Below are 25,786 nucleotides of genomic sequence, written 5' to 3' on the forward strand. Positions count from 1 at the left end.
CATGAGAAACTATTTGTTCTGTAAGCCTTCACCTGAAGTACAATAAAATATTAAAAAAAAAAAGAAATTATTGGGTATTATTCATTAAAATCACCAAGCTACCAGGTGCTGAGGGAAAGAACCTGCCTTGTAAAGCCTAAAGTTTGAATATTAATTACCACACAGGCTTCCTTTAAAGGTTCTTCCAGGAAGACACTATCTGCCATCATCTGCAGAGCAGTCTCACCTCTTGACTCTGCCTCATATTGGCTGTGTGACTGCAGGTCAGTTACTTGGCCTCTCTGAGGATCAGGGTCCATATCTTTAAATGTGGACATAAAATGCGAGTATATTAAATGAGATAAATTATTTTTTTCTGTTCTGTAGAGTGTTGCATCACTGTTGGTGATCAATAAATCTTTTATTTTTCATGATTGAGTGAACATTTAATTTAGTAAAAAGGAGAGAAGGAAGAAAGAAAGACCAGAGGCAGAGAGTGAAAAAGGAACAAAAGAAAGAGAAAAGCAAGTGAGGATGAAATATTGTAGTTAATTTGGAATCTTTTGAAAAAGAAGCTAAGAAAATGTAATATATATTATCACAGTAGTCAACTCATGGGTTTAGTCAGAGAAACTCACACTGAAATTTGGACTCAGCCCCTTAGTAGTCTTGTGACGTTGGGCAAGTGATTTAAAGCCTTGATGCCTGGGCTACTCATTTGTAAAATAGGACTAACATAGAGATACTGTGAGAATTTCTAGGATAAAAAATATAAACTACTTAGAATAGAGTCTGGGACAGGATAAGTCCTTGGTCTGTGGTAGTTGTTATTAATATCATTATTTCATTATTATCATTTCTATTTATTAGCAATATGGAATAGATCAAGGCCTTTGAATGTTCATTTCTAGGTAAACTTATTTTGATACAAGTCCCTTACATTTGCAAAAGATCAAATCGCATGATCTAGGGCTTCTGACAGAACAACTATCAGCTTCAAAAGTAACCTTTAAACTGTTCCCAAGACCATTGAAGGCTAGTCGTATAATATTTGGCTTCTAAGTCTTGGAATGATTTTCATCTTTGCTGAGAATTTCTGCCAGCCAGACTGAAGACCAGTCACAAAGTCAGCAAATCCTCCGTTCCTTTGAGTAAGAAGGTGGGCACGAAATTGAAACAGATTAAATTACAGGGAAATATCTGTACCTGAAGAATTGTTTTAATTTTGGTGAAATGTGGGCCTTGCATATGTTTAAAGAGATTAAAAAAAAAGAAAACCTATACAGTCACCTCAACTATTCAATAACTATTAATTACTCAGTAATAAAAGACTTATGTATGATATTCACATAAGAAAACAGATATATGAATCACACATCCTAAACCAAGTCTGTCCTTGAATGATCCTTTACAAACAATTAAGAATTGTCTGCAGAAACTACTTCCAAAGAGAATAACTAAAATATCCAGGTGTGGTGGGGGTTGGAGAAAAGAAAGTGGGCGTGGATGGTTTTGCTCTTTCAAACCCTAAGCAACGGTGTTTGGGGAGAGAAGGTGTTGGGAGTTCCTGCTCCCCAGCCTGACCTTGTTATTCCCAGCATGTGTTGCCAAGAGTTAGGGGCAGCTCATTTCTCACAATGACTTCATCTTTCGGAGGATTCTGAACCCAGCATTGGTCTTAAGTTTCCTTAAAGTAATCGCTGACCCAATCTTTTGCTGTCAAGTCAATCTCTAACCCAGGAACTTCTAATTCATGCAAAGTCAGACATATTTACAAAATGTATTTTTTCCTTTCTTGGAAAGATGATTTTCTACCAAGACTTTAAGGTTTATTTTTACAAATATTTCCTTGCTAGTCACTCCACATATGTTATTATTGAATGCCTGTTATAGATTGATTTGTTTCCCTCTAAAAGTTATTGTCTTGGTTATCTAGTGCTGCTATAACATAAATACCACAAGTGAATGGCTTTAACAAAGAGAAATTTATTCTCTCATAGTCTAGTAGACTACAAGTCCAAATTCAGGGTGTCAGCTCCAGGGGAAGGCTTTCTCTCTCTGTCGGCTCTGGAAGAAAGTCCTTGTCATCAATCTTCCCTTGATATGGGAGCATCTCAGTGCAGGAACCTCAGGTCCAAAGGATGCAGTCTGCTCCTGGTACTGCTTTCTTGGTAGTAGAAGGTCCCCATGTCTCTCTACTTGCTTCTCTCTTTTATATCTCAGAAGAGATTTGCTTAAGACACTATCTGATCTTGTAGATCTCATCAATATAACTGTTGTTAATCCATCTTATTACATCATAGTGGTAGGATTTACAACACTTAGGAAAATCACATCAGATGACAAAATGGTAGACAATCATACAATACTGGCAATCATGACCTAGAGAGGTTGACAGACATTTTTGGGGAACACAATTCAATCCATAACAGTAATGTTGCAGACCTAAGCCCTGATTCCTATGAATGTGACCTTGTTTGGAAATAAGGTCTTTGAAGATGTTATCAGGTAAGTTAACATGATGTCCTACCAGAGTAGGTAAGTCCTAATCCAATATGAGTGGTGTTGTATAAAAGAAGATAAGAGACACAGAGAGACAGACATGTAATAATGAAGTGAAAGCAGCCGTGTAATCACGGAGTTACGATGAGGCTGCAAGTCAAGGAATGCCTAAGGTTACCAGAAGCTGAGAGAGACAAGAAAGGATCTCCCCTAAATCCGCCAGAGGGTACATGGCCCTGTTGACACCCGGAATTAGGATTTATAGCCTGTTTATATACTGCTGCGGCCACTTTTGAATGAGCTTCAGCAAAATTTCATTTGCGTGTGATATTGTTCAATAATTTCTGAATTTGGTTGGATCACCTTTCTTTAGAATAGGCATAAATATGTATATTTTCTAGTCAATTGACCAAGTAGCTGTCTTTCAAATTTCTTGGCATAAACAAGTGAGCACTTCCAGTTCTGCATCTGTTTGTTGAAACATCTCAATTGGTATTCCGTTAATACCTGGAACTTTGTTTTTTGCCAATGCCTTCAATGCAGCTTGGACTTCTTCTTTCAGTACCATCGGTTCCTGATCATATGCTACCTCCTGAAATGGATGAATGTCAACCAATTCTTTTTGGTACAGTGACTCTGTGTATTCCTTCCATCTTCTTTTGATGCTTCCTGCGTCGTTTAATCCTTCAATATTGCAACTTGAGGCTTGAATTTTTTTCTTCAGTTCTTTCAGCTTGAGAAATTCTGAGTGTGTTCTTCCCTTTTGGTTTTCTATCTTCAGGTCTTTGCACATGTCATTAGAATACTTTACTTTGTCTTCTTGAGCCACCCTTTGAAATCTTCCATTCAGCTTTTGACTTCATCATTTCTTCCTTTTGCTTTAGCTACTTGACGTTCAAGAGCAAGTTTCAGAGTCTTCTGACATCCATTTTGGTCCTTTTCTTTTTTCCTGTCTTTTTAAGGACCTTTTTCTTTCTTCATGTATCATGTCCTTGATGTCATTCCACATCTCGCCTGGTCTTTGGTCATTAGTGTTCAACGCGTCAAATCTATTCTTGAGATGGTTTCTAAACTCAGGTGGGATATACTCAAAGTCATACTTCAGCTCTCATGGACTTGTTCTAATTTTTTTCAGTTTCAACTTGAACTTGCATATGAGCAATTGATGGTCTGTTCCACCGTTGGCCCCTGGCCTTGTTATGACCGATGATATTGAGCTTTTCCATTGTCTCTTTCCACAGATGTAGTTGATTTGATTCCTGTATATTCCATCTGATGATCTCTATGTGTATAGTCGCCGTTTATGTTGTTGAAAAAAGGTATTTGCTATGAAGTCGCTGGTCTTGAAAAATTCTATCATGCAATCTCTGGCATTGTTTCTATCACCAAGGCCATACTTTTCAACCACCAATACCTCTTCTTTGTTTTCAACTTTCACATTCCAATCACCAGTAATTATCAATGCATCCTTATTGCATGAGAATAGGGGAGGGATAACAGTGAAGGAGGGCATGGCCGAAACTGTCTGCTTTTACCAGTCTATCCCAGCACACAGAACAGTCCTGGCACTAAATTGGTACTCCGTGTAGGAGGATGGAAGCAAGTGAGGAAGAGAGAAATAGAGTGTTGGTAGGTGGAAGAGGAAGTGGGGGAAGGAGGAAAAATATTAGAGATGTTTCTATTTCGACTTTGGAAATATGCTTGGTAAAGTAGAGGATCATCGAAAAAGAGAAAGACCCTCAACAAGATGGATTGACACAGTGCCTGCAACAGTGGGCTCAAGCATAACAAGGATTGTGAGGATAGCTCAGAATCGGGCAGTGTTTCGTTCTGTTGTATATAGGGTCACTATGAGCCGGAGCTGACTCGATGGCACCTAACAACAATAACAGACAACTAGTGAATGCCTGTGTGAGCTTTTCTTTCTTTCTCCTTATCTTCCTCTCCTTTATTTCTTCATTTTCTTACCTTGTTATTTTTTTGATTCTTATTATGCTGAACAAAGGACCCAATAAGCATAATCAAACTCTCTAGAAAATAGGTTGCATCCATTACTGAGTTAATTTTAAGAGGTTGACATAACCTGTGGAAAGAAAACACAAGTGAAGTACCATTTCACTTGAACTTCAAAACCCAAATATAGAAAACAGTCCAAAATAAATGAATACTTGGTTTCTTCATTACATTTATATTGTTGAAGGAGAAATAAAATATGGTCCTTATTTTTAAGTTTTCAAAATATATCTATGAAGATAATCACATCCAACATTTGGTTAACACTACTGTTATCAAAATGCTTTCATTTAAATCAATCTTAGGACCACAAAAATCCTGAGACCATTCTGAGACAGTGGTTATCTCTGAAAATCTAAGATTATAGCAGACTCATTTTTAAGGAATATGTCTCTATAATATATAATCAATTGAGATTAAAATGATATTTGATGCTCTTCCAAATCACACTGACCAACAGTATATATATATTGATCCCATTTCTATGCCATTACACACATACATGTACACACGCACTGTATATTTTAGTAGGTCACTAACCCTGAAATAGAGATGCAGATGAAGTCTTAGATTATAGGGAAGAATCACAAGGATTATCCATTTTGCCTCTGACACTTTATTTTGTCTAACCCAGTCATACATTTCAATCCCGCTAGCCCATTACATCCTGGCCCTAGTCCTTTGACCTCTTCTTTGCCTGTCTCAGAGCCCTTGGCTTCATAGCACTGACCTTCATCTCCTCTCTAATCCAAAGACTTGCTGTTTACAAGTAGTCTATTGTGTTTGAAACTTGCCTTACCCCATGGTCATTAGCGTGGCATGGATTTCTGCAGGAATTATTCGCCCAGCTCCAGCCTTGCTGATAGCTGCAGACATGGTGCCTAGCAGTGTGGGCAAATTGTGAAGGAAGAAGAAAGATCTAAGTGTCAGAAACCTAGTAAACATGTAGCGAGGACTGAAAATACCTCCTTGTGGACAGAGGGTAAACTAAAGCACAATGACATCATTTATGTCAAAGGAATTTAAGACCCAAAGAAGAAAGAACAGGAAGAGGCTGCTGCCTGATGTGGGTTTTGTAGATCCAGATTCAATACAAATTAATTTCTATCTAAGAATTAAAGGGAGACTTATTGTTCTCTGTGAGCAAATAGAGAGGAAGACAGCATACATATTTGTCACTAATTTCACAAAAGCAGGCCTGTGGCACAATGGTTAAGCTTAGGACTGCTAACCAAAAGGTCAGCAGTTCAAACCCACCAGCAGCTCTGCAAGAGAAAAGACCTGGCAATTTATTCTGTGAAAGATTGCATCCCAGGAAACCCTCCAGGGCAGTTCTTTCTGTCCTACAGAACAATGAGTCAGAATTGACTTGACAGCACACAACAACAACAATCTCGCAAATAGGGGAAATCTGGAAAAGGAGTGGGTGCTGCCTTTGTAGATAGATCATGGGGTGAGGGCAAGGTGATGCATCCTAAGATGATAACCTTCCCAAGTAGCAGAAATCCTCAAAGACTATTTGTCTTGTGATAAGAAGTCTATCATTTGGGTGCCACTGACTCAGGACAGATGATTGCTTTGTTGACAGTCTGGTCTCCCATCTTTTGAAACCCTCCCCAGTGTACATAAAAAATTGGGCCAAAAGTCAAGACACAATAATGGAGGGAAAAAAAAAAAAAAAGATACCCTCACCCTCTGTTGGACAAGCCAAACACCTGTTAACAAATCATCAGCAAGTATTATATATAGTGAGGAGATCACAACTGTGAAACATTCGTGGTTCATAAACTAGAACTCTAATCAGAGCCATCAACCTTTCCCCTGGAAAATGGATCTATTCACAGTCAAACAGAAGTTTAAGTAGCTTCAGGAGTTTTGCAAATTTTTTAATAACTAACTTTCCTTGAAAAAGGTTAAAACTCAATGAAAAAACAGGAAATTCTTAGTGCAGAACTTAGAATACTTAGGAAAAATATGGGGGAACTGAAAATGAAAATAGGAAAAATTAATAACAAAATGAAAGCCAAGTGTAATAGGTTTAGTAAAATAGCAAAATCTCATTGACCCCCACTTTAAACAGAAAAGTAATCAAGGGAAGTTGAATGGTAGTAGAAGAAGCAACAGAAAGACTCCAAGGGGGGTAGTTGGGATTTCTGGTGGAAAGCTAACTTTTATGAAATAAATATAGAAGGAGTGGGAAGAAGGTGCACTGACTATGCAAACACCCAAAATACAAATCAAAATTACAAGAAGAGACTTGGTCAGTTTACCCAAAAGATCACAGGGAGATAGCAGGTAATTGTGATAAAATCAGAAAAATAAAGCCAGAAATGAGATGCAAATTGCAAAACAAATAGAGCCATGTACTAAGTTCTTTAAATACACGAGGAAAGAGAGACAACTACAGGGATGGTAGCCTTTCATATTCCCTTTTAATAAATGGTGAGAAAAATTCCTAAACAACTTGTAACTGATGAGGATAGATTACAAAGTACCTAGTAGTCAATTTTAACAATAACAATAATGATAATAATAAAAATCAAAGCAAACCTATGGCCGAGTTAATTTCAACTTATAGCGACCCTATAGGAGAGAGTAGAACTGCTCCATAGTGTTTCTAAGCAGTGGCTGGTGGATTTGAACTGCTGACCTTTTGGTTAGCAGCTGTAGCTCTTAACCACTGCGCCACCATGGCTCCAATGATAATAATACTGAGTCATAATATTACTAATACGTCATTATAACCCACAATGTTCAATGGCCTAAGCATGAAATTTTGTATTCATTCCTTCCTTCATTTCTTCAACAGCAACTGAGCATTTTAGTGGACATCTGAAATATAAATCCAAATAAAGCACTCCATAAATATTGCCTGTTAATATTCTGATTGTTATCAGATGTTTCTGCTTGCCCAGCATCCATTCCCCCTGGTCTAGTAAGGGAATCTCTTTTATCCCTTTGGAAATCACTCTCATTCTACTATTAACCCATGTGAGTCAGTAGGGGTGACCTCTACTCTTAGTTTCTAGAAGGTCTTTTGAGCCCAACTAAGGAAGTCAGGATACCACACTCCTAATCTGTGGTGGTGGATTCATGGGTTAGCCCGTGTCCCAAGCCTACAGACGAAAACTCTGGCTGGGATATTTGCTAAAACAATCTGTTTTTAAGACTGGAGGTATCAAGCATCAGATAAGCCTGGAGCAATCAGTATCATCTTAGCCACCACATGAGCAGAACATATCTAAAAATAAAAGCAACAAAAGGACATAAATGGAATCCAGAGGCCCAACTATGATGAAACCACTCATCTCAATCTCTGGACTTTTTATTTACATGAGTCACAGATTCATTTTCTTATGTAAGGTGAGATGAGTTGTATTTCTATTGCTTGCAACCCAGAGTCTTAGCCATGTTCATGATATGTGCTAAAGAGATACCGGTGCCTAAGACAGATAGAGTCTCTGCCCTCATAGAGTGCAGAGTCTACTGAAGAAGATTGACATTAATCTATTACAAGTGTCTTGAGAGTTACCAGGGAGGAGTGTAGGTTTCCAATCCCAGTATTTACCAACAGGTATATCCCATCTGATCTGAGAGATCTGGGAAGACTTCCCCCAAGGAAGCTACACTTATTCTGAGATGTACAGGATGAAAAGGAGTTAATCTATGTTAAACAGATGACATGGAAAAAACAAAATCCTTGCACAAGTACAAAATCCTTATAAAAAATCCTTACTCCACATAGGCAACTTTGACTTGTCTTTTAGAATAGGTAATACAAGAAATGGAAAGTCAAGGATACACACAACAGAGAAATGAATGATCCTGTAGATTAAATACCTGTGAGATACATTACTTTCTGTAAACAACCAGGGATCATGTATAAGGAGATGGCTAAAGTAAATGTAGAAGTGTTTATGAATACATAATGGCAAACATTTTCAGTGATGGGTATTCTGGGGGAACTGTCAGTATTGGGGTAGTTTAGATGGAAAGACTATTCTGCTGAAGGTTAGAGGTGTGAAGAGTTCTGAGGACTGCAAATTACATTATGATCTAGAAAAGTCAGGTAAGCTTCTAGGTATCAATTTTTTAAATCTATAAAATGACATAGTTATAACTATATGATCCTTAAGAGCCCTTCAACAAATTAAATTCTAGACAAGTGTGTATTCCTTCTGGCAAGTTTCACATGTATATTGCCATTTAGGTTGTTGAAAAAGGTATTTGCAATGAAGAAGTCGTTGGTCTTGCAAAACTCCATCTTGTGATCACCCATATCATTTCTATTACCAAGGCCCTATTTTCCAGCTACTGTTCTTTCTTCTTTATTTTCAACTTTCATATTCCAATCACCAGTAATTATCAATGCATCCTGGTTGCGTGTTTAATCAATTTTAAACTGCAGAAGTTGGTAAAAATTCAATTTCTTCATTTTTGGCCTTAGTGGTTGGTGTGTAAATTTGAATAATGGTTGTATTAATTGGTCTTCCTTGTAGGCATATGAATATTATCCTATCACTGATGGCGTTGTACTTCAGGATAGATCTTGAAATGTTCTTTTTGACTGTGAATGCAATGCCTTTCCTCTTCAAGTTGTCATTCCTGACGTAGTAAATCATATGATTGTCCAATTCAAAATGTCCCATATCAGTCCATTTCAGCTCACTAATGCCTAGGATATTGATGTTTGTGCATTCCATTTCATTTGTGATGACTTCTAATTTCCCTAGATTCATACTTCGTACATTCTGTGTTCCAATTATTAATGGATGTTTTCAGCTGTTTCTTCTCATTTTGAGTCATGCCATATCAGCAAATGAAGGTCCCAAAAGCTTGACTCTATCCAGGTCATTAAGGTCAACTTTATTTTGAGGAGGCAGCTCTTCCCCAATTGTCTTTTGAGTGCCTTTCCAACCGAGAGGCTCATCGTCTGGCTCTGTATCAGACAATGTTCCTTGCTATTCATAAGGTTTTCACTGGACAATTCTTTTCAGAATTAGATTGCCAGGTCCTTCTTCCTAGTCTGTCCTAGTCTTCAAGCTGAGCTGAAATCTGTCTGCTATGAGTGATTCTGCTGGTATTTGAATACTGATGGCCTAGCTCCCAGCATCATGACAACACACAAACTCACACAGTAAGACAAACTGACACATTCATGGCAGAATTTCCACTTAAGAGAACTTAAATGCCCTCAAATAGAATTCACTTCAGATCAGAAACCATCTAAAAATGTTCCGCTAAATTTAACATTAGTTGATAATGTTGAAGCTAATATTACTCTTAAAATAAATAGAGTATGTACTGATAAATGAAAAAAAAATTTTCCTAAGACAAAAAGAAAATCTACTTTACTTCATTCATTTTATAAAATGACCTAACTCAAAATTGTGACTGCATCAACAAATCCATCAATCTGAGGGGCGGAGCCAACATGGTGCTATAGAAAGAATCACAACACCATTCCTCCATAGGAAAGACCTGAAAAACTAAGTAAAATGGAGACAAAGGTCAATCCTGGAACCCTAAGCATCAAATGAAGGATAAAGAACTCAACCAAGCACTGAATGGAATAAGAAACTGACAGAACAGAGAGTGAGGAGAGATACAGAGTGGAGGTCCCCGATCAGCTAAGGCGCATGGATTTGGCATCTTGGACTCCTTAGCCACTGAGATCAACAGACAGGGAGTACAGGAAAGCAGCTTCATGGAGCTCCCAGCAAGAGACAGGGGACCTGGTAACCAGCGATACACACTTTCCCACTGCCCACACTTTCCCCCCTGCTTTGCCTCCACCACTTTCTGGTGGACTGCGGTTGCTCGGCCAGGTAGATGCCAGTTCCTTGCGTATTGGATTTGCCCCGCCCACACTGGCTGGCTCCTTCAGTGCCATTTTTTGGTTGCTGTTGTTGCGTTCTTCACCTTCCTTTGATTTCTTCTCTCTCTGTCTCACCTCCTTCGTTTCCTTTCTCTTGAACACTTGGCACCTTGTGCCATCTCAGTTCCTTCTTGACAGGCTGTGAAGTGGTGGTCGGCTGGGGAACCACTTCACCAGTCCACGCTGCCATGCTAGTGGGCTCCGTGGGGATATTTTTTTTTTCTTTTTTTTTCATTTCTAGGTTTCTTATCTCTCTCTACTTTCCTTGTTTTCCAGTCTCCTGAATACCTGGCTCTGTGTGCCATCTCTGCTTCTTCTAGACGGGCTGTGCAGCTCTGCTCAGCTTGGGAGCCACGTACCTGGTCTACTGGCATTTTAAAAAAAAATTCTCTTCTTTTCTTTTCTCAGTTTCTTATCTTTCTCTACCTTCCTTTCTTATCCTTCTCCTGAGCACCTGGCACTATGCGCCATCTCTGTTACTTCTTGATGGGCTGTGCAGTGCTGCTCCGCTGGGGACCCGCTTCCAGTGGGCTCCCAGGGGAATTTTTTTTCTTCTTTTTTTTTCTTGGTTTCTTGTGTCTCTCTACCTTCCTTCCTTACACTTCTCCTGAATACCGAGTGCCATATGCCATCTCTGCTCCTTCTAGATGGGCTCTGCAGTGCCACTCGACTGGGGAGCCACTTCCCTGGTATTTACCATCACACCAGTGGCTCTCTTGGGGCACTGTTTTTTCCTTTCCTCTTCTTTTCATTTCTTGTTTTCTTATTTCTGTCTTCCTTCCTTTCTTCCTCCCAACCACTTGACCTTTTTTCCTTTTTCTCAGTTTCCTGTTTCTTTCTATATTTCTTCTTCCTTTCTCCTGACCACCTAGCTGCATATGCCTTTTTCTCTGTCTCTTTTTTTTAAATTTAGTTTCTTATCTGTCTCTCACTTCCTTCCTTTCTTTTCTCCTGCCCACCTAGTTGTGTGTGCTGTATCTGTACCTTCTTGATGGGCTGTGCCTCATCTCCCAGGTAGAAAACCACAGGCAAACGGCTTCCCTGGGTCTATGCTACTCCAACAGCAGGCTCCCTCAGCACTTTTATTTTGGCTCCTGTTTCTCTCTCCTCTTTCTCTTCTTTCCCACACTCACTTACCTGCACACATCACAATCCCCTCCCTACCTATCTGCACCATGTGCTGAGCATCACACCCCCAAGAAGCACAGGAATGGTCAACTGGAACCTACCCTACACTGACCTTCGGTCCCACATCAGTATGTTCCAGCCCCTCCCTCTCCACTGGACCTGCCCTGCTGCACCATAGCTCAGTGACTGACCCTGCCCATTGGACAGGGTGGTGAAAAGTATCGTGCCTACAGACAAGCAAACAACAAAGAACACCCAGTCCACCTGTTCAGACATAACAAAATAAAACAAAAAAAAGCAAGACAAACAAATATATATTCAATAAATGAAGAAAATAATTACTGAATGTCCCAAAGACAGCATACAATATCAAAACATTTAAAAAAAAGAATAGGATGGTTCTAGCGGATGTCAAAAATAAAACACCAGATGACCTTCCAGTAGAAAAAAAGGCACTGGAACTACCTGATATGGAATTCAAATGTCTAATATTCAGGGTTATCCAAGAGTTGAAGGAAAAAGCAGACAAAAATGAAGAAAAAAATAGACAAAATCACAGAAAAGACAGACAGAACAATGAAAGAATTCAGGAAAATAATAAAGGAACAAAGTATCAAAATAAATTCACAACTAGAAATTATATAAAAACAGCAATTAAAAATCCAAAGATAAACAACAAGATTTCAGAAATGGACTGTGTGATAGAAGGTTTGAGGAGCAGTTTTGAAACAAAGGAAGACAAGATCAGTGAAATTGAAGACAAATCCTTGGATACCACTTTGTTTGAGGAAAAATCAGAGAAAGGAATGAAGAAAAATGGAGAAACCCTGAGAAGGATGTGATACAATCAAAAGAAAAAAATTGCAAATTATTGGAGGTCCAGAACAGGGGGAGAAAACAGAAAACACAGAGAGGATCATTGAAGAATTACTGACAGAAAACTTCCCTAATATCATGAAAAATGAAAAGCTGACCATCCAAGAAGCTCAATGAACCCCATATAGGATAGACCCCAAAAGAAAATCACCAAGGTATATCATAATCACACTCTCTAAAACCAAAGACTAAGAAAGAATCCTGGGAGCAATTCAATAAAAACAAAAAGTCACCTACACAAGGGAAGCAATAAGACTAAGCTCTGACTAATTGGCAGAAACCATGCAGACAAGAAGGCAATGGTATGACACATATAAAACCTTGAAAGAAAAACAATTGCCACCAAGAATAATATATCCTGCAAAACTCTTACTCAAATATGATGGTAAAATTCAGACATTTCAGGATAAACATAAATTGAGGCAATATGTAAAAACAAAACAACACTTACAAGAATTATTAAACGGAGTCTTTCAATTAGAGAATCAATAACATCAGATGACAGCCTGAATCTAGGATGCAAGACAGCATCAGCCAGATACCAACCTAGGTAATGAACTCTCAAGGATAAATCAAAACTAAAAAATTTACAACAGTGAACCAAACAGGTTAATCTGTTAATGACAACAACGTCAGAAAAATAAAAGAAGGAATAAATGGTGTAGGTATACAACTTTCAAATGGAGAGGAAGTCAAAGCCATAACAAGTAATAAAAGACTGATTCAAACTTAGGAAGATAACGGTAAAATTCAAGGTAACCACAAAGAAAGTTAACAAACCTACTCATCAAAATAAAGAAGAAAACCATAAAGTCTCAGTAAACATAAAATCTACAAAAACGAAAGAAATGAAAAAAACTCCAAAAAAAGGAATTTAGCACAAGAGAGTAAGAGAAACAAAGAAAACAGCAGAACCACAAAAAAAGCACTACAAAATGACAGCAATAAACTCACATCTGTCAATAATTACACTGAACGAAAATAGCCTAAATGCACCCATAAAGAGACAGAGATAGACAAATGGATAAAAAAAAAAAACAAAACACAGGATCCATCAATATGCTGTCTACAAGAGAAACACCTTAGAAACAAACATATAAATCTATTAAAAATCAAAGGATGGAAAAAATATATCAAGCAAACAGCTACCAACAAACAGCAGGAGTGGCAATACTAATCACAGGTGAAATAGACTTTAAAACAAAATCCACCATAAATGACAAAGAAGTGCACTATATAATGATTAAAAAGACAATCCATCATGAAGACATTACCATAATAAATATCTATACACCCCATGACAGGACTCCAGAATACATAAAACAAACACAAACAGCACTGAAAAGAGAAATTGACAGTTCCACCATAATAGTAGGAGACTTCAACACACCACTCTTGGTAAAGGACAGAGCATTGAGAAAGAAACTCAGCAGATACAGAAGACCTAAAGGTCACAATCAGCCAACTTGACCTTATGCACATATACGGAACACTCTGCCCAACAGCTGCAAAGTTCACATTCTTTTCCAACGCACATGGAACATTCTTCAGAATAGACCACATCTTAGGCCACAAAGTAATCCTCAACAAAATAAAAAACACTGAGATAATACAAAGTATCTTCTCTGTCACAACACCATCAAACTAGAAATTAACAAGAGGAAGAACAAGGAATAAAAATCAAATACATGGAAACTAGTAAATCACTGCTTAAAAACCACTGGTTAATAGAAGAAATCAAAGATGGAATCAAAAAATTTCTAGAAGCAAAGGAAAATGAAAACACATTATACCAAAACCTTTGAGGCACAGCAAAGGCAGTGCTCAGAGGTCAATTTGTAGCAATAGATGCACACATCAAAAAAGAAGAAAGGTACAAAATCAAAACATTAACTACACAACTTGAACACAAAGAAAGAGAACAACAAAAGAAGCCCACAGCCACCAGAAGAAAAGAAATAGTAAAAATCAAAGCAGAAATAAATGAAATAGAGAATAGAAAAACAATAGAAAGAATCAACAAAACCAAAATTTGGGTCTTTGAAAGGATCAACAAAAATCAACAAACCACTGGCCAAAGTCACAAAAGAAAAACAGGAGAGGATGCAAATAACCCAAATAAGAAATGAAATGGGGGTCATTACAACAGACCCAACTGAAATAAAATGGATCATAAGAGAGTACTATGAAAAACTACACTCCAAGAAATTTGAAAACCCAGAAGAAACGGACAAATTTCTAGAAACACACTACCTACTTAGACTAACACAAAATGATATTGAAAATCTGAACAGACACATAACAAGAGAAGAGATTGAAAAGGTTAAAAAAAAAAAAAACTTCCAACAAAAAAAGCCCTGGACCAGATGGCTTCACTGGAGAATTCTACCAAACACTCAGGGAAGAACTTACACCAGTACCACTGAAACTATTTGAGAACATAGAAAAGGAAGGGATATTTCTGAATTCATTCTACGAAGCCAGCATAACCCCCATACTAAAACAAGGCAGACACTACAAAAATAAGAAAATTACAGACCAATATCTCCCATGAATAAAGATGCAAAATTTCTCAACAAAATTCAGATGCCATTTATCACCACTCCTATTTAACATTTTGCTGAAAGTCCTAGCTGAGCAATAATGCAAGAAAAGAAATAAAGGGCATCCAAATTGGAAATGAACAAGTAAAACTGTCTCTATTTGTGGATGATGCCATATTACGCATAGAAAACCCTAAAGACTCCATGAGAAAACTACTGGAACTAATAGAAAGATTCAGCAGAGTAGTAGGATACAAGATAAACATACAAAAATCAGTTAGATTCTTATACACAAATAAAGAGAACAATGAAAAGAAAATCAGGAAACAAATACCATTTATAATGGTCCCTAAAAAAATAAAATGCTTAGGAATAAATCTAACGAGGGATGTAAAAGACCTATACAAAGAAAACTGCAAAACACTACTGCAGTAACCAAAAGACATCTACATAAATGGAAAAACATACCATGCTCATGGATAGGTAGACTCAACATCGTGAAAATGACAATTCTACCCAAAGCAATCTAAAAATACAATGCAATCCCAATCCAAATACCAATAACATTCTTTAAAGAGATGGAAAAACTAATCATTAACTTTATAAGGAAAAGGAAGAGTCCCCAGATAAGTAAAGCACTATTGAAGAAGAACAATAAAGTAGATGGACTCGCACTACCTGACCTCAGAACCTACTATACAGCTACAGTAGTCAAAACAGCCTGGTACTCGTACAAGGACAGATTCATTGACCAATGGAACAGAATTGAGAACCCAGATGTAAATCCATCAACTTATGGTCCCTGATCTTCAACAAGGGCCCAAAGTCCATCAAATGGGAAAAAGAAAGTCTTTATAACAAATGGTTATGGCAAAACTGGATGTTCATCTGAAAAAAAATGAAACAGCACCCATACCTCACACCATACACAAAAACTAATTGAAAATGGATCAAAGACCTAAATATAAAACCAAAAACGATAACGATCATGGAAGAAGAAATAAGATCAAACCTACAAGACTTAAGACACAGCATTAACAGGATACAAACCACAACCAACAACACACAAACTCCCGAAGATAAGCCAGATAACTGGGATTTTCTAAAAATTAAACACTTATGCTCATCCGAAGAGTTCACCAAAAGAGTAAAAATAGAACCTACAGACTGGGAAAAAAATTTTGGCTATTACAAATCCGACAATGATCTAATCTCTAAAATCTTCAGGAAAATCCAATACCTCTAGAACAAAAAGATAAATAATCCAATTTAAAAAAGGGCAAAGGAAATGAACAGACCACCAAAGAAGACATTCAAGTGGCTACCAGACACATGAGGAAATGCTCAAGATCAGTAGCCATCAGAGAAATACAAATCAAAACCACAGTGAGATACCATCTCACCCCAGCATTACTGTCAGGAATCAAAGAAACAGAAAATAACAAATATTGGAGACGCTTCGGGGAGATTGGAACTCTTACGCACTGCTGGTGGGAATGCAAAATGGTACATCCATTTTGGAAAGTGACATCGTGCTTCCTTAGAAAGCTAGAAATAGAAAATACCATATGATGCAGCAATCCCACTCCTAGGAATATATCCTAGAGAAATAGGAGCTGTCACACAAATAGTCATATGCACACACATGTTCATTGCAGCGTTGTTCATAATAGCAAAAAGATGGAAACAACCTAGATGCCCATCAACAGATGAATGAGTAAACAAACTATGGTATGTACACACAATGGAATACTAAGCAACAATAAATAACAATGATGAATCTGCGAAGCATCTCACAACATGGATGAATCTGGAAGGCATTATGCTGAGTGAAATATGTCAATCACAAAAGGACAAATATTGTATGAGACCATGACTGTAAAATCTCATGAAAATGTTTACACATTTACACATCTGTGGGGGCAGAAAAACACGAAGTAGACAGTAGATAAGTGGTAACTTTGGTGAAGGATAAGACAGTACACAATACTGGGGAAGCCAGCACAACTTGACCAAGGCAAGGTCATGGAAGCTTCATAAACACATCCAAACACCTTGAGGGACCAAATTACTGGCTGAGGACTTGCAGACCACGGTCTCTGGGAACATCTAGCTCAACTGGCATAATATATTTTATAAAGAAAATGTTCTACATTCTACTTCGGTGAGTAGTGTCTGGCGTCTTAAAAGCTTGTGAGTGTCCATCTAAGATACTCCACTGGTCTCACCCCATCAGGAGCAAGGAAGAATGAAGAAAACCAAAGACACAAGGGAATGATTAGTCCAAAGGACTAATGGACCACAACTACCACAACCTCCAACAGATTGAATACAGCACAACTAGATGGTGACTGGCTACCACCGCCAACTCTTCTGATAGTGATCACACTAGTGGGTCCTGGACAGAGCTGGAGAAAAATGTAGTACAAAACCGTGATTCAAAAAACAAAAACAAACAAAACAAAAAAACCGTCTTACTGGTCTGACAGAGACTGGAGAAACCTGAGAGAATAGCCCCCGGATACCCTTTTAGATCAGTAATGAAGTCACTCCTGAGGTTCACTCTTCAGCCAAAGATAAGACAGGCCCATGAAACAAAAGGAGACTAAATGGGCACACCAGCCCAGGAGCAAGGAGGGAAAAGGCAGGAGGGGACAGGAAAGCTGATAATGGGGAAGCTTAGGTCAGAAGGGAGAGTGTTGACAAATCATGGGTTTGACAACCAATGTCAGAAAACAATATGATGTATTATTTATTTAATGAGAAGAAGCTAATTTGTTGTGTAAATCTTCATCCAACATACAATAAAAAAAAAAAATCCAACTTTCTGTTAAAAGATTTCAGGTATGCCACTTGAGGGTTTATCTATCCTCTACAACGGAAATTTTAGTATGGTTCCATATAGAATTGATTTGGGTCAAAAGAGATTTCACAAGAGCAAAATTTTCATATTTCCAGAGTCAGCATAATCCCATAGATTAGACAGTAGTCAAAGAGGCATGATCCAAAATCTCAAAGAACCTGAATATGGATATTGGGAAGTGGGGCTCTTTCAGTTGAGAGTTCCACCATTCAATCACCCTCCCCCTCAAATTCATGTAGTAAAATATGTATTTCTAGTACAATGATTGAAGCTGAATATATTTTCTTTTCCTGCTTGATATTCTATATTTAGACAAGCAAACCATCTTGCACATTTTCACAATTTACATGTTTTCTCCAAGTCAAACCAATTGACAAATAGAAGTTGAGCCTACTGTGTGGGCCTATAGAAAATGGTCCCTGCATTTGCTAGGTTTGAGTTCTGACTGGAAAAGAATAGCAATGCTCATAAATAAGTGCTCACTGAGGGGTTCAGTTTATGAGTTTCCAGGTGACTGAGAGAAGAGGGAGATTCTGGAAGCTGGGCAGAGCAGTGAGCAGGGCAGGTGGTCTGTGTAGTGCATGACACTAAGCCTACTATTCTTAACATTCTAGCTATTCTATGAGTCTAGGAAAACATATTTTAACATAATTGTTAGATCTTAACTTTTTTGTTCGTTTGCTTAAGTTTAAATAACTCAGAAAGAACTTCTACCACTACCATGGAAATCTCTGCTCCAGATTTTAAACAACGATCTCCTTATTTCTTAGGAGAAAGAAAGCTGAACATTAAAATACTTTTTCTTAGTTCCTGAAATCCTTCAATACTACATTATGTTTTAGTAATTCAAACCCTGTAGAAAACTTCACCTTTCTTTGTTTCATGGAAAGTGGCAAAGTTTGTCCTCAGAGCCACCCTTCTCTTTGGATGCCCCCTCTTCTCCATAGGCAAGTGTTTTGGGTGCCCCTTGACTGCCCAAGGACCGCAAGGGTGCCACCCATTCTTTTCTGGCCCTCTGAGCTACAATCCCACCAGATTTAAAAACATTCACACAGGTCCAGCCACTCTTATATATCTAAAAATTTCTAATATAAACAATATATAAAAGGAACTGAACTGTTCACAGTCTCCTTTTCTACCCAGGTAAGTAGGCTTAATATAAGGAAATGACATTAATGGTGCAATTTCAAGTAAATACCAGACTTTATTTAGGCACAGACCCTCTCACACACAAACCAATTCACTTACATTAAATCCTTTTTAAGTTTAGGGTAGTATTTTGGAAGTTTCAGCATCTCCACAACTTGATCTAAAGCCTCTTTCACTGTTTTTAAACATTCGCTGTTATGAGCTACCAGAGCCCTTTGAACTCCTTCAAAGTACTCTAAGAATATGGGGGAAAAAAAAAAGTCAATGCATTTAGTATGGTTTAATTGTAACCATTTATAAAATATAATTCTCTCAAGTTTGCAATTACTTCCATTTTATGACAAAGTCAAGAAGATGCAAAATTAAAGGATTTTGTCAGAATGCCAAGAAAAGTCTCTAGTAAACAGATACTTATAACCATGCTTGGCAAATCCTGATCTATTAATGAACTGGGACATGGTTTTACTCTTTAAAAGTGTTAGGGAGAGAAAGGCCTCAATTTTACACCTTTTAGATTTATTGGACCAGATAAGATTCTATCAAGGCTACAGAAACCTGAAATATTTACCTTTGAAAAGTTCAAACATTAAAAGAATTTTTCCCTGCAATGTATCTCTTTTTAGGAGAGGGAGGTTGTTTTTGTTTTTGTAAGAAAAACTTAATTAAGTAGAAGTTAAAGACTTTACTCATTTTAATGGGAACAGGTATACAGAAGCTCAAATTGCCAATAAAGAGTATTTATCCACCTGGAAAAACCCTAATGCCATTAGTTATAAATAGTTTATTATAAAGTAAGATAGCAGGGAAGAAAATTGAAAGACAACTTCAAAGTATTCATATAAAACCAGTCAATTCCTACTCATAGCAACCCTATACAGAATAGAACTGCCCATAGGGTTTCCAAGGAGTGACCGGTGGATTCAAACTGCCAACCTTTTGGTTAGCAGCCGAGTTCTTAACCACTGTGCCACCAGGGTTCTGTATATGTATATATGTATATATACACACACACATATATTTATAAGTGTGTGTTTTTATATATATATATATATACCAGTTGCCGCCAAGTCCATTCCAACTCGTGGTGACCTCAGGTGTGTCAGAGTAGAACTGTGCTCCATAGGGTTCTCAACGGCTGAATTTTTTGGAAGTAGATCACCAGACCTTTCTTCCAAGGTGCCTCTTGGTGGACTTGAACCTCCAATCTTTTGGTTATCAGCCCAGAGTGTTAACCGTTTGTGCCACCCAAGGACTCCCATTTATAGATAGACTCACCATAAAAATTAACCTTTGCTAGTATCGGTGCACTGCTGCCCACTGCTGCATCAAACAGTTCAGGGTGTTTTATTCTCAACCACACTGCAAGGGAGCCACCATAAGAGCAGCCAAATGCAACCCATTTATTTGTGGTGAGCCCCATTTTCTTTGCTATTTTAGTTCGGAAGTTGACAATGTCAGCCAAGGCTTGCCTGCTGCTGAGGTAGCGGAGACTGGCAGTACTCAGATCTCTGCAATTAAAACAAAAGAATATTCTGTGACTGCAAAGTAGAAAAGGAGAGGCTTAACATCAGCTTGACTATAAAGTAAAAATGAATATCATGAAAACGTGTTCAGTATTTATACTAGGTCCAACCTGAAATTTTAATTAGCATAATCTGGGTGACAGTGACACATAAATGCAGGAACTAGCAATAATTGCCAGCATTTGTCTCACTTTAGTTCTTTCATTTCGTCTTGTCACCACTCTGAAGGAGCTTCAAATGCCTGTCCCCACCCATGTGGTGACCTTTCTCCATACACTGAATAAACCACAACTATCACATTATAACCCTGACTCAGAGAGGAGCCCATTTTTGAAAGGGCTAAAATGTCAGGGATTTAATTGTTTGCAAGCCATTAAGAAAATCCATAGTTAATTGGACTGATGCTATTTTCCAGTCTGTTTTGCTGCTACATCTAAACAAAGCCCTATTTGAACCTAAGTTTGTCAGTCATAAGAAAACTAAGTAAAATTTTTGTTATTTACTTTTCAATGGTGTTTCCTCCATAATAAGGTTTCCTATAAACCTTGGATATTTTTAATCTTGATTATTAATGGAAAAACAAATCTCCCTCCCACTGCATGACACTATAACTAGCTGATTATGAATTTAAAAGTAGACAAAGGACATAGAATATTCACAAAAAGAAACACAAATGGCCAGCAGACACATGAAAATGTTTAGCCCGGTCTAAGTAACACAAATCTGAGTATTTTTCCCCTCCTATCAAACTGGCAAGATTTATTTTAATACTCAGTGTTGGCATGGATGTGATGAAGCAGGCTGTCTCCTATGCCACTTATGGAAGTATTGACTAGTAGAATCATTCAGAAAGCAATTTGTCCTCATATAATAAGCACTTCAAGAGGCAATATGTTTACCTTGGTTTAGCAACTTTACTACTAAGAAGCTACAGCAGAACCTGCTAATTTTCCCCTTATATCCACTCTCCCTTTTATCGTTACATAATCAAATCCCTGAATTATATCTGGGCACATGGCTGCCAATAATAAACACTACACATCCTAGCCACCCTTTTAGCCAGATGTAGACTTACTGATTAAGATCAAGCCAATGGGATGTTACTGGAAACTTGTCAATAAGATTTATTGAAATGCCCAATCACAGAATTCAACCCACTTTCTAAGAGCAAATTATCAGATCCTTAGACTCTCCCCCAAATTGCTCAGTCAAATTCCAAACTCTGCTTTAGGTTCTTTCTAACATTCTCTTACTGAGATGTACCACATAAAGTTAATTTGGATAGCAAACAAGTTATTTGCTGTAACACAAGTTAGTTATTCCATTCTTGAACAGAAGTTTACTTCCTTAGAGAGATTAATAAAGAAAACCTAGACTTAAAACTATTTATAGACTGTCATAGCATCATTAACACACACACACACACACACACACACACACACACACAAATCAGTTTCTAATGAAGAAATGTAGAACTGATGGAATCACTGGAGTGTCACCTCAGTACCAAAAGGTAAGTGACATGCAATTCAAACATCACATTTGTGGAGTCACTATTAGCAAGAAGCTGGTGAAAACTTCATTAATTATTAATCTGTCATGATAAAAGGTGTCAAGAATTATGATTCGTGTGATAAAGGTATCACTTCACTGACACTAATCACATTCTCAGAGTTGTAGGAAGCAATCCTTACTTCTTATTTTAATGAGAATAAAAGATTTTGACATCAAATTGGATTTTTCACAACAATCACAGGCACTTTTTAAACTCCATTCTATTTGCTTGACTTCATATAATGAATACTTTATAATTTTAAGCAAGTAAGCTAAAAATGGGGCCCTGGTGGCACAGTGGTTAAGAGCTCGTCTGTTAACCAAAAAGCAGGCAGTTTGAATCTGCCAGCTGCTCCTTGGAAACCCTATGGGGTAGTTCTACTCTATCCTACAGGGTCACTACGAGTCGGAATCGTCAGGAAGGCAATGGGTAAAGCTAAAAATATATCTTTCTACTGGGGAAAAAATAGAAGGTGGTAAGAATAAGCTATTATGGCAAAAATAGGTCTCATGTTCTTGCTTCTTGTTCTGCCGTTGCAGGCTGAAATTTAATATAACATCCAGTTACTTTTGATGAGTTGTTTTAACAAAATGCTAACCCCTTTTCCATGCGGAGAGTAATTTTCATGGTACAAAATTCCTTTGGAGTAGAAAACAATTAGTAGGTATGCCATTTTGCATAAGCATGTTCAGAAAAATGCAAAGTTTCAACATGAAATTATAGTACATGAGGAATACATTTTATTCAAAGGAAATATCCTACGAATCTTTTCATCGAGAACATCACTGCTAACCCCAACCTCTACCTATGGTTTTTCTTTCTTTTCATTTGAGTTTTCAAATATTCAGCTTCCTGAAAGAGGAATGTATTTAGGGTTAACGTCGACTAAATTATAAAGAGGGGAGAATAGCAACAGCAACAAGAACAGCCACAAAAAGGAAAAAACTTAGACTTACCCTGTTGGTTGGCTGTGTCCGTAAAATCTGTGTTCCAGAACTAAGCAGAGGGCGCCCAGTCTCTCAGCATATGTAATCCAGGTAAAATTCCTTGACATGCAGTTTCTACTGGCCATCCCCGACCCTCCGATCATCAGAAATACTGGCCCTCCAGGTTTGTAGAAGGCATCATTAATGAAATATCTCTGTGTAAGTAAAAATATTCTTGTAAGTCACTAACTCAGTAGGCCTTGCAATTTGTGGTTTCTGATAATTGGGTGGCAGCATAATTTAATTTGTCAGATTCTAGTTACGGTCCTGAGATGCCATCTAAATCAGTGACATTGTTCAAGTCACTGAGCCTACACACCGGACAGATTTGTTTTTTGATTTTGGTGGTAAAATAGACCCAACACTAAATAGGCCATTTCAACCATTTTTAAGTGTATAATCCAGTGGTGTAAATTGCACTCACAATGCGCAGCCATCACTCCTGTTTCTTTACATTTCATGCTAATACTTCAAATTCAAAATTAGAATGTCACATTCTTGTTTGATTTTATAATTGTAACTATTTTCTTATACTCTGAAAGTTTGGGTTCCTAACATTAACATAATTATTTATTTGCTTTATGCAAATAATGTAAAGTAATACACGCACTAGCATGACAATAGCAATATTAAAAGGAACCTCGGTGTTGCAATGGTTAAGTGCTAGGCCACTAACTGAATGGTCTATGATTCAAACCTACCAACTGCCCCTGGGAATAAATGGAAGCCAACTGCCACATGTTTTTTCCCACAGAGTGCCTGCTGGATTCAACCACTGACCTTTCGGTTAGCAGCTTAGCCCTTAACCATCGCACTACCCGGGCTCCTTCCCATAAATATTACAGTCTAGGAAACACTGAGTGGCAGTTCTACTCTGTCGTATATGGTTGTTATGAGTTGGAATCAACACGATGACATGCAGAAACAACAACAATATTGAGATAATATGGGTGGCTTCAGTTCTGAGTTAGAAAGGGAACCCGGGGTAGAAATGGGGAGAGTGTTGACACGTTGCGAGAATTGAATTCAATGTCACAATACAACTTGTGCATAAATTTTTGAATGAGAAACTAATTTTCTCTGTAAACTTTCACCTAAAACACAATTTAAAAAAAAAGAATCATTTTATGATTATTGAAAACTGATTTCTTTACAAATGATTGTCTGTGTATGTATACTTAGAATTTATCCTACAAGCGATATAAAGTCAGAGGACTTCCGGAAAAATGACGCTCTAGGTAGAAGCACCATGCCGTCCCTCCACAGCAAACATCCAAAAAACTAAGCCGAACAGAGAAAACAACAATTCTGAAACCCTAAAACATCAAATGAAGAGATGAAGAACCCAGCCAAGCACCAGATGGAGTGAGAAAACTGACAGAGAACGGAGAGCGAAGAAAGATTCATGCAGGGGTCCCATATCAGCTAACGCAGCACAGATCTGCCATCTTGGACTCCTATCGGAGACCAGCAAACAGGGGTTATGAGAAAGCAGCTTCACGGAGCTTGCAGCAGGAGACAAAACAACCGGTAATTTGTGATATATGCTTTCCCACCCCCCACCCTTCTTCACCCCCACTCGGCCTCCTCTACTTCCCCGGCCACAATCTCTTGTCCAGGAAGCACCAGCTGCTTGGATTCCACCCACCCGAACCAGCTGGCTCTCTGAGTGCCATTTGTTTGCTGGTAGAGTTGCTTTTTTCTGCTTCTTTTGATTTCTTCCTTTCCTCTCACTACCTCCCTCTCCTTTTGCTCAAATACCTGGTTCTGTGCACCAACTTTGCTTCTTCCTGAGGGGCTGTGGAGCTCCGTTTGAGTGTGGAGCTGCTTCCCGGTCTGGGCTGCTGCTCTGGTGGGATCCCTGGGCTTTTGATCATTTGTTTGTTTTAAATTGTTTGTTTGTTTTCTTTTCCTTTTCTTGAGTTGGGAGCCCATTCTGGCCAGGCGGTGCTGCATGGCTTGGAACCTCCCCCTCGGCTTGCACAGACGTGCAGAGGGATCCCTGAGGGCATTTCTTTTTGCTGGTTTTGTATTTTTTTTCCTGTTTTTTTAGGGGCTTTTCTTATTCTTTTTTTTTTAATTTGTTTTGTTTTCTTTTCCCTTTGTTTCCCTTTTTGTCTTTCTTCATTACTCAGTTTCTCATCTCTCTATATCTTCCTTCTCTTTCTGTTCCCTGAATACCTGGCAGTGTATACCTCTACACCTTCTAGCCAGGCTATACTGCAACACCTGAGAACAACTTCCTCAGACCTCATAGCCACACCGGTGGGATCCCTGGGAACTTTGCTGTTCTTTTCCCTTTCTGATTTTTCTTTATTCATTCTTTTCTTTTATTTTCTTTTTCTTCCAGTTCCCCTTTTTGTTTTTCTACATTTCATAGTCTCTCATCTCTCCACTCCAACAGCAAGCTCCCCTAGCATTCTTTTTTGTTTCTTTGTATTTTTTTGGCTCCTGTTCCTCTCTCCTCTCTCCCATATCCATCTTAGCTCCACACATAACAATCTCCCCACTACATTCTGCATACTTGCACCCTGCACTTAACATCACACCACCAAGCAGCACAGACACAGCCTACTGGAACCTGCCCTGCCCTGATTATCGACGCACCCTGGTGGTTGTAGTAAGTGCCACAAACAACCCATCCCTGTAACTTCTCTTCAGCTAGACCTGCCCTGCCATACCATATCTGAGGGACTAACCCTTCCAATTGGAGAAGGAGGTGAAAAGTATTGTGCCCACAGCTGAGCAAACAACAAAGAATACACAGCCCACCTGCTCAGACATAGCCAAA

General features: G+C 38.2%; 1 pseudogene; it reads right to left on the reverse strand.

Annotated features, from left to right (window-relative positions):
- Positions 1 to 4,389: 4,389 nt before the first annotated feature.
- On the reverse strand, positions 4,390 to 20,514 carry LOC101359400 (putative serine protease K12H4.7; annotated as a pseudogene).
- Positions 20,515 to 25,786: the final 5,272 nt, after the last annotated feature.

The sequence above is a fragment of the Trichechus manatus genome, unplaced genomic scaffold (genome assembly GCF_000243295.1).
Source record: "Trichechus manatus latirostris isolate Lorelei unplaced genomic scaffold, TriManLat1.0 scaffold00147, whole genome shotgun sequence".
NCBI lineage: Eukaryota > Metazoa > Chordata > Mammalia > Sirenia > Trichechidae > Trichechus > Trichechus manatus.